Consider the following 21368-nt stretch of genomic DNA (forward strand, 5'->3'; position numbering starts at 1 on the left):
GATGGTAAAAACGGCGGATCTAAGAGCCAAGCCCAGCGAGTCTGACTGCGGAGGCCACGTCCCTACACACATCATGTGCTCAACCAAACCGACTGCTGCCATCGCCTGGACTCTCCCTGCATCTCCCCCCCCCCCCCCCCCGTGCCTTCCCTTTGGATGGTGGTGCCTCTCCCTTAGAAAGCCCGGGCACTCGGCAATGATGTTAATGGAACCCTGGAAGAATTACAAGGAGGCACTTGCCTTGGCATCGTCCACAGTAGAGACAAAGAAGATGAAATATATCTGCCCATTTCCTCCTGCCTCCTGTTTTCCACTGGTCAAGTTCATGGTGGATCTAGTTGGGATGCTTCTATGGCTTTCTGTACAGTGCCCCACAGCCCAGGAAGAAGAGCAGTGCCTAGGACTGGGGAGGGCCCAGAGGGTACAGTCAGAAGGGGCAGGCTACAGGCCTGGGGTGCATGGGGAAGTAGAGGGAGAGGAGAGCGTGCTGGTCTGGGAAGCCTGGGAGAGGGTGGGGGTCACACAAGGGCCCAGAGCAGATGAGGTGGTTTGAGGCGGGAAGTGAGGAATGTGCTACGGTAGCAAGAGCCCTGAACTGGAAGTCAGGAGACCGTAATCCAAATGCTGCTTCTGCCACTGCTCAGCTGCGTGCCTGTGAGCACATCACCTAATGCTGCAATGTTCCCACCTGTGAGGTGTGGAGGTTGGACTAAACGACCTCAAAAGACAGCCAAGCTCTAGAATTCTCTAGAATGGGAGAAGTTGTAGTCAAAGAGGGGGCTGAGGCTTAGAGATTTTGGGGGTGGCTTAGTTGTGACAGCCAGATAATGACGTCCAAGGTGTGGCCTTGGCTGGCTGCTACCCTGGAGAAGGTCAGGGTGGGGGGGCACCAACAGAGCGGGAACAGAGGGAGAGAAGAACCCAACCTGTCAGTAGTTTGTTCCGCGAGACTCTTGGGCTGTGCTAACGACAAGTTTACTGGTGCCGCCCCCATAGAACCTGCAGCCCCCGCAAACGCTACCACTCCCCAGGGCCTGAGGCTCCAGGAGAGATAGGCCTCCTGCTTCCCTTGGGTGGTGATAGCAGTGACTTGCCCTAAGAAGGAACCCCCTAACTAGTCTGGAGACCCCGTGGACTTAGAAAGGGTCACCCAGGAAACTGAGTTGGTCACTTCTTGGGGTTCTCAAATTCAGTTTTAAAAAAAAAACAAACAATATACTTATGTACTATTGAGTTACCAGCCCAAGAATATATTATCTTGGCAATAGAACAAGAAGGAAATGTAAATAGAGAAAAGTGTAATTTAACTGTGGGAATTCAGGTGATCCAGGAAATAGAGTCCAGCTTCAGGCTTAAATATTCAGACAGAAGGAACCCTAGCAGGTCCCAAATCTAACTGAAAGTATTTGGGCTTCTTTTTTTTTTTTTTTTTTTTTAAGATTTTATTTATTTATTTGACAGAGAGAGAGGCATCGAGAGAGGGAACACAAGCGGGGGAGTGGGAGAGGGAGAAGTAGGCTTCCCACTGAGCAGGGAGCCCAGTGCGGGGCTCGATCCCAGGACCCTGGGATCATGACCTGAGCCAAAGGCAGATGCTTAACGACTGAGCCACCCAGGCACCCCAGTATTTGGGATTCTAATAGCGACATCTTTAAGAGCTAAAGACGTTAAGCACATCTCATTGGGATGAGAATGGTCATACAATTCTTTATGCTATTCACACAAAAGGTATTACATACTTAGGGTCGACAAAATATTATCTACCAAGAATGCAAAAGTAATAGCCACCAAAAAAATTAAATGCCTCATGTTAATCACGTGTGCACTTGCAAAGCACTTTTCTTCATCAGAGCTCAAAACACATTTCGTAGAACTCAATACGCACCGACACACACGCACATGTGAAACAGAGGAGATCCGGGTATGGTGATAGACTCTCAATGTCAATATCCAGGCTGTGATACTGTGCTGTAGTTCTGCAAGATGGCGCCACTGGGGAAGAGGGCAAAGGGACTTCTCAGAACCTCTCTCTATCATTTCTTACAACTGCATGTGAATCTACAGTGGTCTCAAAATAAAAAGTTTAAAATAAACCACTTCACTCTCTCACTTCCTATTTCATTTCTGCAAGGTTCCTCAATGCAAACATAGAAGAAATATCAGTTGGGAAATAAACAGGATGATTATTTCACGATGCAGTCTGGGTAAAACAATTTCTGTCTGGAACTTGGAAACCAGTGGACTGGTATTAACTGGCCAAAAAAAAAAAAAAAAGTGGATTTCAGCACTGAAAGTCTCAGTGAAATTCTTCTTTCTTGGCGTTTTCTAAGTTCACACCCAGAGATTGTTAAAATGAACAGTGTGTCAATCACAGTTTTCCTAACATTTTATTTTTAAAAAATGTCAGCTTCACTGAGGTATAATTGACTTACAATTTTTTTTTAACATTTCAGTGTCACAGTTTTTATTAGGGTATAGAAAGAAATAGAAACTTTTCTTTTCTTTTTTTTTTTTTTTTTAAAGATTTTATTTATTTATTCGACAGAGATAGAGACAGCCAGCGAGAGAGGGAACACAAGCAGGGGGAGTGGGAGAGGAAGAAGCAGGCTCATAGCAGAGGAGCCTGATGTGGGGCTCGATCCCATAACGCCGGGATCACGCCCTGAGCCGAAGGCAGACGCTTAACCGCTGTGCCACCCAAGCGCCCCTTTTTTTTAAGATTCCATTTATTGATTTGAGAGAGTGAGAGAGAGAAAGAAAGAGAGAGCATGAGCAGGGGGAGGGGCAGAGGGACTCCATCCTGCGACTCCCAGATCATGACCTGAGCCAAAGGCAGACGCTTAACCAACTGGGCCACCCAGGTGCCCTGAAAGTTTTCAATTTTTAAACAATATTTGATGTGGAGAGCTCAAACTCAAATTAAGAGAAAGAATTTTTGGCATAGACAGCAGCGTTAAAGCAGCTCATTTTCTATGAGGAGTGGAGACCCCCTGGCTCCCCCGGCCCCTGCTGCAGCTGTTCCAGGCCTCGCACTGTTCCTACCTCCCTCGCCCTTTAATTAAGCTGCAGGGGCCAAGCCCCCAGCCAACCGTGGCTGACCACACCACGCACCACCTCCCATTTCAGCCTAGCACCCACATTAAAGCTCTGCCAGGCTTTGCACTAAGTGGCTTAAGGGCTTAAGAAGTCACGTGACAGCATCTTGTACCAGCTGGTCTCCTAGAACAGCTCCCGACAGAGTGCCCGGCAGTTCCCCAGCCAGGACCCACCCTGAGGTCCTGATGAGCTGTGAGGAAAGCTCACCCCAAAGGGAACGGCATCATTTCACATCCCCAAGCGCTAAGTCCAGGAGTCCTTTGCTGACACGCGTTCCTTGCTTTTCAAGGACCTTACCAGGACAAAGATGATTGCCTCTGTGGGAAGTTTTAGAAGATGCCCCAAAGCATCTCTGTTTTTGGTTATTGTTTTTTTCACTGTGTATTACACTTTCGTTTATTTGGGTCACAGAGAGGAGAACCCCGAGAAGAGGAGAATGGGAATGCTAAGCTAAATGGAACGGTAAGCACCTGAGAGCAGAGAGCTTGTCTCTCTTGCCCACCTTTGGGTATCTTCAATACAAGCCTGGTAGCTGGAACATAGAGATGTTCAAGAAATGTCTGTTGAATACGTGAACAAATGAATGTGGGCTTGAGAACTTGATATTCGGGGTCAGAAGATCACAATACGTAATCCTTATGATCCGGGAGGTCTTTCCATTGACAACCACCCCGCATCTCCTGCCAGTTATTTCTGGGCGTGCCCACAGCCCTGCATCTCACTGTGCTTGGGAATGGGACCGCTCGTGCTCCCAGCTGCGGGAGCTCTTCCTTCAGGAGAGTATGGTTCTGCCATCCGCCCTATTGTACTGGTGCCACTCTGGGTGGGGGCAGGCTCCCCTGATTCTGAGACACCTGTCACAGTGTCCTGAGGCTCAAAACCAGTCCACAGGCCTGGCTAAGGGTCAGACTCTCCTCCGTCTCTCTCACTTCCCTGTCACTTCATTTTTTTCCCTCTCCGTGCCGACAAATTCCTTCCTTTTCCATCGGCCAGAGCCAAAGGTGCTCCTGCAAATCGACTTCTGCAAATGCATACGTGCAGAGGCCACCAGCCTCCCCGCTCTCAGCAGAGTCCCACCCAGGAAAGAGCCCTGGGGGCCAGGGTCAAGCCTCACATCTTTCTCTCAAGCACTTTGTCATGTGAGAGATATCACGGGGGCGCCATGGCCTCAGTTTCTGGGTCTGCAAAATAAAATAGGTTTTAGCAGTCTATGGTACCATGAGATTTATGAGAGAGAAGTGAAGACAAGAAGCACAGGAAGGAAACCTGGTGGTGGGAAATCGGTGGTTAGCCAGGGAAGGCATGGGAGGGAGCGTTCCTCTGGACACAGGGAGGAAACAGCCCACCCAGAAGCTACCAAGGGCAGCTCTCGTAGCGTGTGCCGAGGTAAAAGACTCCTCTTAGGGCAGGTAGGTTCACCACTCAGGTTCCAGGAGCTTCGGCAGGTGGGAGAGCAGATGTGGCTCTTTTGTGCAGTCATACGGGATGGCTGGCCACACTCCAGATTTTTTTTTTCTTTTATTGCTTGTGGTTGTTGTATCTAAGAATCCATTGCCAAATCCAAGGTCATGAAGATTTTCTCCTGTTTTCTTTTAGGAGTTTTACTGTTTTAGCTCGTTGGTTAGATGTCTTCAACCCACTTGGAGTTTATTCTTACATAGAGTGCTGGTGATGGGCACGCTGCATTCTTTTGCAGGTAGTTCTCCAGTTGTCCCAGCTGTTGAGGAGGGGAAAGACCTGAGGCAGCAGTACCTTGTGTCACTTCAACGTCCTTTGATCCAGGGCCAGGGGAACCTGAGTTTTCAGGATAAGATCCTGAGGGTGTGAGCTTATCAGAGAGTGCCCCCACCAGGGCTGCCATTAGGCACAGAGGAAACAAAGCGGACTCCTCCCTCAGCCAGAACAGCTCCAGCAGACACCTGCAGCAGGGCTGAGGGTGGGGGTAGTGACAGAGAACAGGTGGCTTTGGGGCAGCAACAAGGTCAAATATGTGGAAGCAGCAGCAGTGGTAGCCTGAGGCCACCAGGGGGGGTGGAGCCGAGGAGGGTAGCACTGGGAGCCCGCGAAGCAGCCACGGCCGGGCAGGTTTTATCCAGAGGGGCTTCAGTGGGGAGAAGAGAGGATTTTGAGGACAGGAGTTTCAGCATTTCCATTGGCGGGCCCTTGGAGCCAAAAACTATTTTTGTTACTTTTTGCCTGTCCTCCCCCAGGATGGCACAGCTTGGAAAAGCAAGAGTTACAATTAATTTCCCTTTTCAAAATGTGGTTCAAAAAAGAACATTCTGTTTCCAGGACCCTGGCTTTCTGTGAGAAATTCTATACCAGCATTCAAAATTAAGCCACATTTGCCAGAATGTAAATTTCTTTCAATGGCTATTTTTTTTTTTAAGTGACTGCTTATGTCTCTAGCAGAGAAAATAAGAAAAAAGAGGAATAATTTATCTGAAAAATAGCGGTTTTATTTTTGGGAAGGGATTTCAGAGAGAACCTATGTAGTTCTGTAGTATTAATCTATTTAAAATTTTTCAAATGTCAAAAATACAGTTTACATTTGCTGCTGCAAATTCGGTGAACGTTTTTCATTATGCACAGAGCAGAAAATTTGAAATTAAATGTACAGCGATGTTCCAACACATGAAGAAATCCCCTCCCCCAGGCCATCCCTTGACATAACTAGGACAATCCAATATAATAACCCTCTAAAAGGATTAATTCTGCCTAAAACCAGCTCCTGAAAAAAACCACATGGCACTGTCTGAAACATTCTTGATAATGTGCACGTCTTTATTACATTTGCAATCCATGAGCCTGGTGCTGACTCGGTCTGGGAACACTCTATGACAATACTGAATGAGGGAGTTTTTACCCCCAGAATCATAGGAAAACCTCAATAATAGTTAAAATATACAAAATAAAAGAGCACTAAGGTTCCATTTTGCTTCTATTACCTTAATAAAATACTCAAAACATACTCGTTGCTAGAGGTGGTGTCGTAAATCTGGTCCACACACACATTGCTGTTGGCAATGCCAAACAGCAATTCCAGGCAAATCCATTCCAAATATTCATAGGATTCAGTGATTAGCATTTTCCAAAAGAAGGACAATGTTTTATACTTGTTTAATACAAAATTAATATAAGAATGTTTAAAAGCTGGCAGCCTCCTAAATATCCAGTAGGGGTGGTTGGTGGTGGGGTAAGATACATTGTACCCACTTAATGATTACACAGGCTCAGTCGAGATACGCAAATTACGCAATGTTAAAACAAGGCACAAGCAGCTCTGTCAAGGCAGGGCGAGGACAGAATTGTAAACGTAGTTCCTTCTGTTATTGGAAGTTGCGTTAATGTTTCCGTGATGGTTTTTTGTTTTGTTTTGTTTTTCGTTCTGTTTCGTTTTTGCTTAATAAAAATGTGAAATAAATTGCAGGCAAGGTTCATTTCCTTTTAGTTATTTGTAAGAGGATGCAAAATGGAGTGTACGCAGTATCTCATTTTTTCAACCTTTTTATTTATGCTTGACTTGACTTGTCTAGACTGGTCTGTGATGTCTCCCACACAGTACTGAGTTACACTTACCATGAGGCCAAGGGGAAAAATTCTCAGGGTATGAAGGCTTTCGTGGGAAATGCTAAGGAGAGTACTAGGAAGAACAGATTTCCAGAGAAAGGTGAAAGTCCTTGAGCCATCCCAAAGAAAGCCAGGTTTGGCAACAGGGCACCACTTCTGCGGCGTCGTTCACATTTTCTTCTCCGTAAGTGGGGTGCGCCCAACAGAATACAGCCCCGATGGTGCTTTACAATGCCAAGAACCTTCTGAGCCCCTCCTGGAGTAGACATGGTTTTGCCTACCAGCAGCATTCTCCACTTCCTCCTTGCAGAGTTCCTGGTAACAAACAACAGAACCAACTCAAGCTAGTTTAAGCCAGAGAGGAATTTATTGAGGGACAGAGGGAATTCACAGAATCCCAAAGAGGACTAGACAATCAGGCTTGAGAGCTATATAACCTGGAACAGTACCCAGATTATACCACCAAACTGCTCCAGTGGAGACCCGCAGCCACTGCCACCTGTAGCATGGATGCCATGTTCAGAATGTTACCACACAGGTGTCTCTGAAAACCACACATCTTTCTGCAACGCTTCACCACCTTCACTGGAAAAGGGATTCTCCCTGGCTCCTAATTCCTTACTTTGCTCGATTCTGAATTTAAGTCTTACGTAGGTGTGTCTGATCAGTGGAGTCCAGGCAACATTCTCGCACCCAAACATACCTGCCTACTGGTGAGTTTTGCTTCCATCCTGGGTATCCAGGACTTGTAATGGGGGAAATTTCTCAAATATAGGGAGTCACGAATATGATAAATGTCCACAAAACATTACCCAACTTTGTCCAGGTGGATTAAAAAAAATTTGATTAAGCCAGTTATGGAAATTCCATTTTCTTTGATGCAAAAGAGGCGTGTGACCCAGTTCTGACCAACAAGGCGTGAAGAGACATCTGCTGAGGGGCTTCTGAGAAAGATTTCTTGGCTCTTCAAAAGAGACGCAAGGGCACAATAATCCCCTTGTTCTGCCTGTGGATAGTGGTGTGTGGGGATTGGAAGCCTGGAGCTGCTATAGCCATCTAGTGACTGACACAATTAAAATGGCAGAGCAGAAAGATGGAATTAATCTAAATCCTTGACAGCATTACTTAGCTACTGACTCAACCAACCCATCGGATCTTATTAGGTGAAATAATACTTTTCCGTATTAAGTCAACGGAACTGAGGTTTTCTTTGCAGCCCACAGAACCCCGATCTACACACTCTGTCCAGTGTTGCAAGAATGCCTGAGATAAACAGGAACATAGGCGTGACCATCTTTGGGGGCTGAAGGAGCCCAAGGATATATCAGTGAAAATGAAATGGATGGGTAACCTGGGGCCCTATTAAAAGCATCCCTTCTAAACAGCTTTCCCTCTCAGGAGTAGACTCAGTCTCCACTCCCCTTCTGTAACAGCACCCTATTTCCTTTTGTGGCATTTCATTTCCTCTGTTATGTTCAGTGATTGGAGACAACCTGCCCTATCACTGAGAAGGCTGGAGGAGTTTTTGGAAGTTCTTCCTGGCAGAAACTTCCCGTCACTCCCCTGGTACAGCCAGGAACAGGCTCAAAACCGAAGCTCAGTCAATGACACTCTTTCCCTCAAGACTTTACATCTCCAACCAAGTGACTCGAGGACAGAAGATAGCAGCAGGGTGTTCATTCATTCCAGAAAACTCCCACTCTAGCCCTACTACCTGTCTAGGTCAGCTGAGTTGTTCTGGAGGCCTGGTTGCCCAAAGTTGCCCTGGAGGAAGATCTGTTTTGTTTCTAAAACCACCATGTTCCAAGGAAACAGAGATTTCAAAACTCCCGGTGGTCCAGCCAGAGACATTCCAGTGTGAAAGCTTCCACACTTGAAGAAAATCTAAATTAGAACCTTGTGAAAAGTCAGTTCTACAATTGCACCTCTTTCTCTAAGGATTCCTTCAGTGAATTTTTGTGGAAATATTCTTTATACATAGAATCCATCTATTTCTTCTTCTTGCCCCCACCCAAAATTGGGGTTTTTAAATTATGAAATAAAAAGCTGGTATAAAACAGGCTGCTAAACTGAAATTCATCTAGAAGTTTTTACAGATGAATCAACTGCTCATGAAACATTTATGTTTACAAAATTCAGAGAATACTGGTATCCCAGATCTTTGCTTGTTGGGGACTTGACAATTATTTGAAATATTTTTTAAAGTATTTTATTTCCAGGAACTCTAATAATGAGTATCATGTGACATCTGAGGGCAAGAGAATAGATATTGAGTATGTGGAGGAAAAAGAAAAACATTTCAATTCTTCATTTGGAACTTTTCACTTACATAAACATTTTTAAATTGTGGTAAAATACACATAACATAAAAATTTAACATCCTAACCATTTTTAAGTGTATAGCTTAGTGGAATTAAAAAAAAATCAGACAATTTAATGTTTGGGGTTTATCAAACATATTCTCATATGCAGTTTGCTAGCATGAAGACTTGTGAATTTTCTAATAAAATCAGATTCTTGAACCTGTTCTCTGAGGAAATGTTAGTTATAAAGCTCAATACACTTCCTTGCAGGGTTTTGGCCCTCGAATGATGACCTCTCTTCTATTTCTTTTTTTTTTTTTCTTTTTTTTTATTTTAAAGATTTTATTTATTTATTTAACACAGATAGAGACAGCCAGCAAGAGAGGGAACACAAGCAGGGGGAGTGGGAGAGGAAGAAGCAGGCTCACAGCGGAGGAGCCTGATGTGGGGCTCGATCCCATAACGCCGGGATCACGCCCTGAGCCGAAGGCAGACGCTTAACCGCTGTGCCACCCAGGCACCCCTTCTCTTCTATTTCTGAACATGGAAACAAATGAAGATGATCCAAGAAATAAAGCGAAACACATTCCTGATGAAAGCCACTTAATTTCTCATTTTTAACCTCCAGCTTATTAAAAATACTAGATCACGTTCAGTAGATCTTGCTATAATCGAAAGGAATTATACATTATTATATTTTTAAAACTTTATAATGGAAAATGTCCAATGTATACAAAGCAAACAGAACAGTATCATGAACCCCCATGTCCCCAACCCCCAGCATCAACAATTGTTAATATTCTGCCATTATGGTTTCATCTGTATCTTCAACCCCTCCCACTCCATCCAATTATTATAATTTTTGCTGTTCGTTCTTTTAGGTAATCTCTACACATTAAAATACACAAACATCAACAGTGTAAATTTGACAATTGAATACTCTCACATAACCTGCATCCCTATCACAATGTAGAACATTTTCATCTCCCCAGAAAGTCCCCTCATGTCTCCTCCTAGTCATTCAGAGACAGCCACCGGTTTGATTTTTTTCACTTTTGGTTATTTTTGTCTGGTCTAGAACGTCACATAAATGAAACCATAGTCTCGTGAATCTGCCTTCTTTCGCTCAACATAACGGCTGTGAGGCTCATCCATATTTCTGAGTAAATCCTTCTTTATTATCGTTGAGCAGTATTCCACCGTGAGAACATTGGTTTTTACGGTGGAAGAACCCTTGTAGGATGGTTCTTACTATCTGATGTGGGACACTGGCTCGCTTCCAGCTTTTGGCTGTTGTGGAGAAGGCTGCTATGAACGTCTCGTACAGATGTTTTGTGTGTGTGTGTACGTGTATATAAGTTTTCATTTCTCTTGGATAAATAGATATCTAGGAATGGAATTGCTGAGTGAAAGTGCCGTTCTAGGTTAATCGTATGACACAGCCAAGCTGTTTTCCAACTGGTGACAGCTTTTTATAGTCCAACACACACATCCAACGTTGTACATCAGCATATGAGAATTCCAGTTACTCCACATCCTTGCTAACATTTAGCTTTATCCATCTTTTAAATTTTAGCCATTCTGAAGGATATACGGTGGTACCTCATTGTGGTTTTCATTTCCATTTCCCTGATGACTAATGAGGTTAAGCACTTTTTCACATGCTATTGGTTAGTTGTGTGTCTTCATTTGTGAAATGTCTGTTCAAGTATTTTTCCTTTTATAATAAACTGGGCTGCTCATTTTTTAAATTATGGAGTTGTAGAGATTCTTTTATATATTCTGATGCAAGACCTTTTTCAGAACATGTTTATGAATATTTTCTAGCCTGTGCTTTGTCTATTCACTTTACTAATGATGTCTTTGGACAAGCAGAATATTTTAATTTTGATGAAGACTAATTTGTTAATTATTTTCTTTTATGGTTATCACTTTCTGTGTCCTATCTGAGCAATTATTTGCCAAATCCAAGGATGGAAAGATATTATCTTGGGTTTTCTTGTACATGCTTTTTGATTGTAGCTTTTATATTTATATCTATAGTCCATCTCAAAATACTTACTGTGTATCATGTGAGGTAAAGTTCCATTTCTTAAATGTGCGTATCCCGTTGTTCCATTTTGAAAATACTGTCTTGTTTCCATTAAATTACTTTGGCACCTTTCTGAAAAAATCAAGAGACTGTATATGTGGGGCTCTATTTCTAGATTCTATTTTGTTTCGTTAATTGTTATGACGATCTCTGTGCTAATACCACACTGTATTTGTTGTATTTATTACAGTAGCTTCAGAGTTGTTTCTTAAATCATGAATGAGAGTTGAGTTCTGTCGGATGACTTTTCTATTGATCATCTGTTTGTTTTTCTGTTACTACAGTGGAATACATTTATTGAAATTTTAAATGTCAACTAATCTTGCATTCTTTGGATAAAACTTCGTTTGTCATGATGCATTATTTTATTAAGAATTTCTGTGTCTTGGGGCACCTGCGTGGCTTAGTCAGTTAAGTGTCTGCCTTCAGCTCAGGTCATGATCCCAGTGTCCCAAGATCGAGCCCCGCAGCATGCTCCCTGTTCAGCGGGGAGTCTGCTTCTCCGTCTCCCTCTGCCTACTGCTCCCCCTGCTTGTGCTCTCTCTCTCTCTCTCTCATAAACAAATAAAGTCTTTAAAAAAAATTTTTTGTGTCTTGGGGCACCTGGATGGCTCAGTTGGTTAAGAGTCCAACTCTTGTTTTCAACTCAGGGCATGATCTCAGAGCTGTAAGATCATGCCCTGCACTGGGCTCTATGCTGGGCATGGAGCCTACTTAAGATTCTCTCCCTCTCCTTCTGCCCCATCCCTCCCTCTCCCTAAAATAAATAAATAAATAAATAAATAAATAAATAAATAAATAAATAAATAAAATAAATTCTTGTGTCTAATATTCATGGGATACATTGATCTTTAATGTTCTTTTCTGTTAATGCCTTTGTCAGATTTTGGTATCAGGGTTATGCTGGCCTCATAAAAGAGTATTTTTCTCCCTTCATTTTGTATGAAGTTGGTATTATTACTTCACTAAATGTTTGATAGAATTCACCAGTGAATGGGTTCATTTCATCTTTCAATTCTTTAAAGATTGTATTCCATTGTCTTCTAGCTTCTCTTGCACAGGAAAATTGTAATTCGTATTATTGTTCCTCTGTATGAAATTTGTTTTACTCTGGAAACTTTTAAATCTTTCTTTTAATCTTTGGATTGCATGAGTTTTTGTATGATGTGCCTAGATATGGTTTTCTATCCCACTAGGTATATATTTATTCTACTTAGAGTTTATTCAACTTCTTGGATCTGTAAATTTACATCTTTAACTAAATCGGGAAGTTTTTGACTTTTATTTCTTCAGGTATTTTTTCTTCTTCATTCTCTCTCCTTTCCTTCTGGGACTTCAATGGTATGTTAGACCATTTAATATTATCCTACAAGTCTAGGACTGTTTATTTTTCTTCAGTTTTTTCTCTCTGTTCTTCAGACTGGATTGCTATTAAATTGTCTTCAAGTCATTTTTCTGCCAGCTCCAATCTAGTGTTAAAGCCATTGAGTGAATTTATTATTTTAATTGTATGCATTTCTGCTTTAGGATTTCCATGTCTTTTATTTGCACAGCTTATTTCTCTGCTGAGTTTCCCCCATCTGTTCATTTATCATGTATTGTTTTCTTTCACTCCTTGAACATAGTTACAGTAGCTGCTATAAAGTCCTTGTCTACCATTGCAACTTCTCAGCATTAGAATTTATTAACTTTTTTTTTCTTGAGTATGAGCCACATTTCCTGTTTTTTTTTTTCTGTTTCTGTCATATCTAGTGACTTTAAAAAAATGCATATGGACATTGTAAATGATTCAGTGTGAGGACTCTGGATTCTGTTATGTTACTCCAAAGAAATATTTTAGTCTTAGCAAATAGTATTATTGAACTCAAACTTCAAGCTTTATTTTCCCCATGATGGGAAGCAGTTGAAATACAGGGTGTTAATTTTATTTCTAGCTGCTGTTTTTCCAGCAGGGCCCTGAGATCTCTTCATAAGTGTGTCATCCAATGGTCAAAGATTTTCTTTTTTTTACAGATTTTGTATTCACTGCCTCTGGGTCTCCTGCCCTTCCTAAATCTTTCTTTTCCCCCAAACCCTGCCATCTGACTCCTCAAGCCAGTGAGACTGGATTTCTGCTGCCCCTAGAAGAAAGCTGCACACAGATTTGGAAAGTTATCTAAAGCAAAAAACTCCCGCATGGGGTGTCTGCATGGCTCAGTCAGTTAAGCACCTGCCTTTGGCTTGGGTACTGATCCCAGGGTCCTGGGATTGAGCCCCGCAGTGGGCTCCCTCCTCAGTGGGGAGTCTGCTTCTCCCTCTCCCTCTGGCCCTCCTCCTGCCCATCTGCCCATGTTTTCTCTCTCATTCTCTCAAATAAATAAATAAATCTTCAAAAAAAAAAAAAAAAAAAAGAAGCTGCTGCAAAGAGAGAATCTCACCAGGGTAGATTCTTGTCTAGTTTCTCTTAGCTTTGGTTATTCTTCAGTGCTTTCTAATAGTCATTTCTATTAAAAAAATTTCTCACTAGTATTTGGGAAGGCTTGTCTAACCGATGTACTCTGTCACTACTAGCTATTATTTTTAAGTATGTTCAAACTAAGGGGCGCCTGGGTGGCTCAGTCAGTTAAGCATCTGCCTTCAGCTCAGATCATGATCTCAGGGTCCTGGGATTGAGTCACACCCCCCACCCACCCCCATGTCGGGCTCTCAGCTCAGCAGGGAGTCTGCTTTTCCCCCTCACTCTCCCTTTGTGCTCTCTCTCTCAAATAAATAAATAAAATCTTTTTTAAAAAAATATGTTCAAAATAAAAAGAAGAACAAAATGGAGGTATCACAATCTCAGATTCAAGATATACTACGAAGCTATTGTAATTAAAACAGTATGGTACTGGCATAAAAATAGACACATAGATCAATAAAACAGAATAGAGAGCCCAGAACTAAACCCATACTTATATAGTCAATTGATCTTCGACAAAGAAGGAAAGAATATGCAATGGATAAAAGACACTCTCTTCAACAAACTGCATTGGGAAAACTGGACAGTACATGCAAAAGGATGAAACTGGACCACTTTCTTACACCATACACAAAAGTTAAACTAAAAAAAATGGATTAAAGCCCAAATTTGTGATAACTGAAGCTATAAAAATCCTAGAAGAGCGCACAGGAAGTTATTTCTCTGACACCAGCCCTAGCAACATTTTTCTAGATACATCTCCTAAGGCAAGAGAAACAAAAACAAAAATAAACTATTGGGACTGCATCAAAATAAAAAGCTTCTGTATCGCAAAGGAAACAATCAACAAAACTATAAGACAATCTACTCAATGGGAGAAGATATTTGCAAATAATGTATCCAATAAGGGGTCAGTATCCAAAATATATAAAGAACTTGTATAACTCAACACACACAAAAACCATGGAATCCAATTAAAAATGAGCAGAAGACGTGAACAGACAATTCTGCAAAGAAGACATCCAGATGGCCAACGCACATATGAAAAGCTACTCCACATCACTAACCTCAAAACCACCACGAGATATCATCTCACACCTGTCAGAATGGCTAAAATCAAAAACACAAGAAACAACCAGTATCGGCAAGGATGTGGAGAAAAAGGAACACTTGTGCACTGTTGGTGGGAATGTAAATTGGTACAGCCACTGTGGAAGACAGGATGGAGGTCCCTCAAAAAAATTAAAAATAGAATTCTCATACAATCTAGTAATTCCACTATTGGCTATTTACCCAAAGAATATGAAAACATTAATTTGAAAAGATATATGCACCCCTATGTTTATAGAGCATTATTTACAATAGCCAAATTATGGAAGCCCCCCAAGTGTCCATCAACAGATGAACGGAAAAAGAAGAGGTGGTGTGTACTTACACCATATGTAGATAAAATGGAATATTACCATAAAAAAGAATGACATCTTGTCATTTGCAACAACATAAATGGACATAGAGAGTATAGTGCTAAGTGAAATAAGTCAGAGAAAGACAAACACCATATGATTTCACTTATATGTGGAATTCAAGAAACAAAACAAATGAACAAAAGAAAAAAGAGGCAAACAAAAAAAACAGACTCTTAAATATAGAGAACAAACTGGTGGTTACCAGAGAGCAGTGTGTGTTTTGGGGGGGAAATGGATGAAACAGGTGCAGGGGATTAAGAGTGTACTTACTGGGATGAGCACTGAGTGATGCATAGAATTGTCAAATCTCTACAACATACACCTAAAACAAATATAACATTGTACATTGATTATACTGGAATTTAAAAATAATAAATAAAAAATATGTTCAAAATATTGGGAATTGTTTATTGAGAAGTTCAAAATTAGCCAGACGCTCATATCTGGAACTTGGTTATACATAGACAAACTAAAGCAAAATTTGGGCCTTGATACACAAAAACATCACACAGAATATATGTTTCCCCACAAGGTGCTGTCCCGTGATAGTTGCTGCTGACAATTCCATTGCAGGTGACACAGGACAAAGCAGTCTGGGGAGGGGCGCATGGGCCCCCTGGAGCAGCGAGCCGTGAGCACCCACATGTAACCCCTTGGCACAAGTAACCTGCCCTCGGGATTCGAGCCTCATGAGACCACACCAGTTGGAACGATTTATGTGAAGTAGGACAGTGGAGTGACAGGCAAGCAGGTACGGTATACTGTCCAGAAGCACCCCAGCTTTGGGAATGGTGTGAAGAAAAGTGCTTTTAAGGACTTCCCATTTCAAGCATGAAACCAGCTGTTAATCAGGTTTGCCTTTGACAAAGGGATGAGGGAGGGAGGATGAGCAACAGGAAAAGAGGGAAGAGAAAGTATTCCTATTACTTTCATGTCCCAATTTCCTAAAACGACTTCTATGGTTAGTCCCCTTTATAAATCAAGATCAAATCTAGTGGGGCAACTGGCTTAAGTGACTCCAGTATGCCTCATGGAGCACTAGGGCAGCACTTGACAATCTTTAGAAGTTGGAGGTCAAGTCGCTACAACCTTTGCCTTTGACCGATGACAAAGCGGTCACTCAAATGTGCAAGAGATACAGAGAAGGTGTCATTGCTGCAAAATCTCTAACTGTGCTCTACATACTCACAATCTATTAATCAATCCTCGAGTCAGGTAATGACAGTGTTAAGTGGGTTAAAAAGCTACTCTTAAAAAATAAAATCTATTCCTGGGAGGCTAATCTGTCAGTCCTGCACACCGTTGTGTTCGTTATTTTACGTACATGGCTTTCCTCCTGCTAGCTATCCGAGGGAGAATGTGCCATCTTTTTCCCCCTTTGGAGAAGGAAGAGAGGCAGTTGTAAAGCTGGGGGCACCTGGCGGAGGAACTTGAGAGAAGCAGACCGGGGCTTTCAGCACCAGAGAATCTCATCGTTCCTGGACGGCAGAAAGAGGAAAGTCGTCAACTGTCAAGGATATGTTAAAGACTCCTTTGCCCCTTTCGACTTTTCTATTCTAGGGTATCTCTGGGGGTAATGCTCACTCTTAGGACCACAGCTGACAATCATCCCTGTGACACTGCCATGGAGAAGGAGAGCTTCTTTTTCTGACCTTTCTCACAAAGCTGACCTCATTGGGGTGACTCATGAAATGAATGGGCATTGTGCTGACACAGCAACACCACAGGTGACACCGAGAGCTCCCCTCTCTCCTACACTTCCAGGCACATGCGAATCACCATGGCAGGCACCAGATTAACTCACCCTAAATGGAGAAAACCACTGAGAAGGCGGGGTGCAGTATCCGGTACGCGAACACGAAAGAACTAGGTTTGATTTTTAAACACACTGTGAAATTCATTGGCAGTTGTGTTCCCTTCTTTGCTTTGGTCCTCAGGAAACTCAGATCCAACCTGAGAAGTTCAATAATTTTTTTTTTAAGATTTAATTTATGTATTTAATAGAAAGAGAGCAGGAGGAGGGGCAGAGGGAAAGGGACAAGCAGACTCTGCACCAAGCCCAACATGGAGCTCAACGCCATGACCGTGAGATCATGACCTGAACTGAAACCAAGAGTGGGTTACTTAACCAACTGAGCCACGCAGGTGCCCCCAATTTTTTTGTAAGTAGGCTCCACGCCCAATGTGGAGCCCAACACAGGGCTTGAACTCACAACCCTCAGATCAAGACCTGAACTGAGATCAAGAGTGGGATATTTAATCGACCGAGCCAAACAGGCACCCTGAGAAGTTCAAGAATTTTTAACATACGTGCCTGCATGCTAACTTTATCCTTGTCTTTGTCTTACTATTCCGTCTTTATTTTCCTTTTGCCCTATCTCTGTTTGTTCATTTTCAGTTTGCTATATTGTGCATATTTGTATAAAGCCAACTCAGATCCTTTTGGGAGTAAGGTAGGGGAAATAAATAAGTCCTCTTTAGATTGTCTTTTAATAGCCTGGGTATGCATCGTTATTTGGCACAAAGCGCTGGAGCTTTTTGGTATGCTTTGTTAAATGAGTTATGGAGTAAGCCTTGCTTTTAAATAGGAAAACAATTTTTAAATGTGCCCTGTGGTCTCCTGCCCATCTCAAAGCCCAGTCTCCTTTGGGTTTTTTTATTCCTTCCTATTCAGACCAAATTACTCTACTAGCTTTTGAAATTTCTGATTTAATATCGTGCTCCAAGTTTATAAAGGGTCAACTAGCTTCTAACTTTATGGAAGTTAAAATTAGAGAAAATAAGAACTGCAAAGCATCATACTCCAGTTTGCCAAAGTAATAAAAGCTTTCTTTGAAATGTGATTAAAAAGCGGGCTTCTCTGGTAGGTCATGGAATTCCTATCCCCTATGCCTTCGACAATTAGCACAGACGATTTCCATGAATAGTTGAGGTGCCGCTTTCTTGATAATGTCCTGATACAAAACTTGACCCACCATCAATCAACATATATTTATCAAGAGTTAGCTATGTTCAAGATATTATTCTCAGCATCCAAGGATAAGTAACTTCAGTTCGTGCCCTCCAAGAGCCCATGATGTAGGGTTTGCAAGGTGGTATAGGTGGAGAGGTAGACATAAAAATAAGTAAATACATATATTGCAAGATAAAATCAGAGAGATGATATGAAGAAGGACAAGCATTTGTGAATGTGGAAGAGGATAGGGTCTGGTTTGGAAGCTGGGATGAGCACTGGCTTTATGGAAGAAGATTTGTTATTTCCACTTGGAGAACAGAGAGGAAGAAGCAATGAGGCCCACTGAGGCCTGCCATCGCGATTCTTGAATGTAGGGTAGAGGCATTTACTCTCAAGTTTGCAGTAAGTGGTGGGGAGGGGACACGAAAGACTTTGCAGCTGGAGAATGGTGTGTTTGACAGCAAAGAAATTTTTATTTAATTTTATTTACACCACATACTTCCAGATTAGGTTTTGTGGTAGCTTGTGACAAAACCATAAAACTATTTAAAAAAAAAAAAAGTGGAATGAAAAGCGTAAGTCCCAATGGACACTTCTGCAAACTGATAATGAACCAGTTTGTTCTTGAGCCATCATGGCCTTGTTTTGATTCTACACAGTATATAAATAACTTGAATCACGGAGAGAAGTAACCAGAAGTCAAATAGCATGTTTGGGAGGGCAGTTCCCCTTAGCTAAGCAGTGTGACCTTTTAACCTGCCTGTCTTCATTTGGACTGCGTCGGTCCACCTCCAAGAGGAGTGCTGACATTTTCACAGCATTGCTACCCAACAAGCCTCCTTTGATTTTACAGAATTCTTCCTCTGACTTGCAGCTTTCCTGACACGACTGAATTCCCCGTCAGGAATAGCCCTTAAATTAAATTGCTTCCTTCACTTCTCTGGCCCCTAAAGTTAAGCAGACAATATGTTTCTAATTTCTCTTTTGGGTCCTCATTCTCCAGTCAGAACTTCTGCTCTAGTTATATGATTGATGTGGCATTTTAGGTCCCCCGAATGCCTCCACGGCTTTCCTATAAAATAATACCTCCACTAACAAAAAGGATGATTTCAGGGACATTCCCTTCGCAGACATGTTATTAGCAGAGGGAACATTAACATAGAGGTAGAGGAGAGGGAAGGCATAGGAAATAAGCCCAGGAAATTTGGTACAAAGAAATCATTAAATATGATCTAAAATGCTGTCACTTGTATGATAATGTGTATCTAGGAGGCTTGACCTCAAAGACAGGGCAAGGCAGGGACACGTGTGAGGAGACAGGAAAGACGTGGGTCTGCCTTTGGATCGAGAAGTGAACGTGAGCGTTCTCCTCTCATCGGCTCCTTTGGGACCAAACCCCATGCTGCCTGGGCCACCCTGGTTGGAGGAAGCAGAGGACACTTAGGCTCCAGCTCCCTACGCCCGGGTTCCCTAAGGGTCAATCAATCACCACCCGGGCCTGGGACAACTCCAGGAGCACTTACTGACGCAGGGCCATTGCCCCTAAGATGGAACATCTCCTGTCCTACTGAGACCCAAAACCCCGTCAAGGAGAGAAAAAGTCTTTCATTTCAAGTAATGATAGAAGGCTAGAAATGCAAAGCCTACAGGGTTAGCACCTTTTTTTTAAAGATTTTATTTTATTTATTCGACAGAGAGAGAGACAGCCAACGAGAGGGAACACAAGCAGGGGGAGTGGGAGAGGAAGAAGCAGGCTCCCAGAGGAGCAAGGAGCCTGATGTGGGGCTCGATCCCAGGACCCTGGGATCACGCCCTGAGCTGAAGGCAGATGCTTAACGACTGAGCCACCCAGGCGCCCCAGCACTTTTTTTTTTTTTAAGATTTTATTTATTTACTTGAGAGAGAAAAAGAGAGAGAGAGAGCATGGCGGGGAGAGGGACAGAGGGAGAGGGAGACACAGGCTCCCCACTGAGCAGGGTGCCCAATACGGGACTCGATCCCAGGATCCTGGGATCATGACCTGAGCTGAAGGCAGATAATTAGCCAACTGAGCCACCCAGGTGGTCCAGGGCTAACACCTCTTATGAATAAGTGGGTTACCTTATCCTACCCTCTAGTCAAAGGTGGCGGCAGGGGACTGGAGACTCACCCAGGGGTGGGCTACCTACAGAGAGGAGGGAGCATTTGGCAAGTGAAGAGTCTGCCTCCATAGAGGGACCTGGAAGGCATCACGACTCTGGGGAGTCACCGTGTTACCTTCAGTGGATCCAAGACAGAACACACTGTGCCTGGGGTTGGCCCAAGGAAGGCAGTGCTGGGTCACAGGACCCCCCTTTTCTGGGTTACAGAAATGCACCCACTTATTATAGCTAGCCATGTTCCAAATGGGGGAACTTGTACCGTTCCAATTCCGTCGTCAGCCATCTGATGGCAGACTTCACTGGGTCGGCAGAACCGGGGTGTAGGTCTGGGCACCACGGGCTACTGTTTCATGCAGGAACCTGATCTCTTCATTTTGATTTTGCCACAGGAGGAACAAGTGTAACTGGTGTGCAGGGTGATCTCAATTTTTTGATCATTTTCCTGAGAGAGGTGCCCTAACCAGTCTTGCGCCTGTGGACCCCTTGGACCTTCTTGGTGCGGTCAGCCACGTCTCTGCAAGCTGCCTCTGAGCCCTGAGAAGAAGTCACCCCTTTTTACTGGAATGTCGGCCAGTCACTGTATAAATTGACTTCGTCCCCAGGAGATTTGGTAACTGAGGTAGCATAAAATTTGTTATTTTAAAAATGGCTTATTAGCTAATCAGAGAGTGGTATTGCAGTCATGGAGACATTAATAAACAGGTAACAGAAAAAGCAGAAATTGGGTACAAGGCCAGTTCAGGGTGCTGCACGGGGACAGGGCGGGGCTGAGATAAGAACTCTTAGGGAGCCACGTGGCCACCCTCTGCTTCACTAGCAAAGGGTACTTCTTTCCTCTTCGCCCCAGCTTGCCTGCCTCATACAGGAGAGGAGCTGCTCGCTTGAACACAAGTGTCCTTGGCCATGGCCGCACCCCTGTGGAGCGTGTATTGTTTCGGTTAGGCAGTGGTCAAGGCCCTGGCCCGAAGCCACACCAGCGCTAAGTACAAGGACAGAGAGGAAGCCAGGCCCGTGAGACTGTGGAACCCACACTCCTGACCACAGTGCTTGGCCCCAGGACCTCTGCTGTTCCTCCAGAGCCTGACGCAGCAGCATGGCCACCTTTGGGAGGACATCTACCCCCTGTACCCCACCCCCGAGATGTTTAGGTCACAGGTGCAGAAAAGTAGTTCGCATCAGGGCCGTAATATGGCCGGGGGCAAAGTCACCCTGCAGCCACGGCTGTGGTGGGCAGCCTGGCCAGGGCCCAGAGGAAGAGGGTGATAGGGACTCAGAGGTAGCTGGTGATGACAAAAAGAGGCAAGGGG

At 43.3% G+C, this 21368-nt stretch overlaps 1 long non-coding RNA gene across 1 annotated transcript in view; it reads right to left on the bottom strand.

Annotated features, from left to right (window-relative positions):
- Window positions 1–5983: 5983 nt before the first annotated feature.
- Window positions 5984–21368, bottom strand: part of LOC130543564 (uncharacterized) — an 85207-nt gene continuing 69822 nt past the window's right edge. The window contains exon 2 of the long non-coding RNA XR_008959009.1: window positions 5984–6981. This is a non-coding gene — a long non-coding RNA (uncharacterized LOC130543564). The remainder of the gene's footprint in view (window positions 6982–21368) is intronic.

The sequence above is a fragment of the Ursus arctos genome, unplaced genomic scaffold (assembly GCF_023065955.2).
Source record: "Ursus arctos isolate Adak ecotype North America unplaced genomic scaffold, UrsArc2.0 scaffold_13, whole genome shotgun sequence".
NCBI lineage: Eukaryota > Metazoa > Chordata > Mammalia > Carnivora > Ursidae > Ursus > Ursus arctos.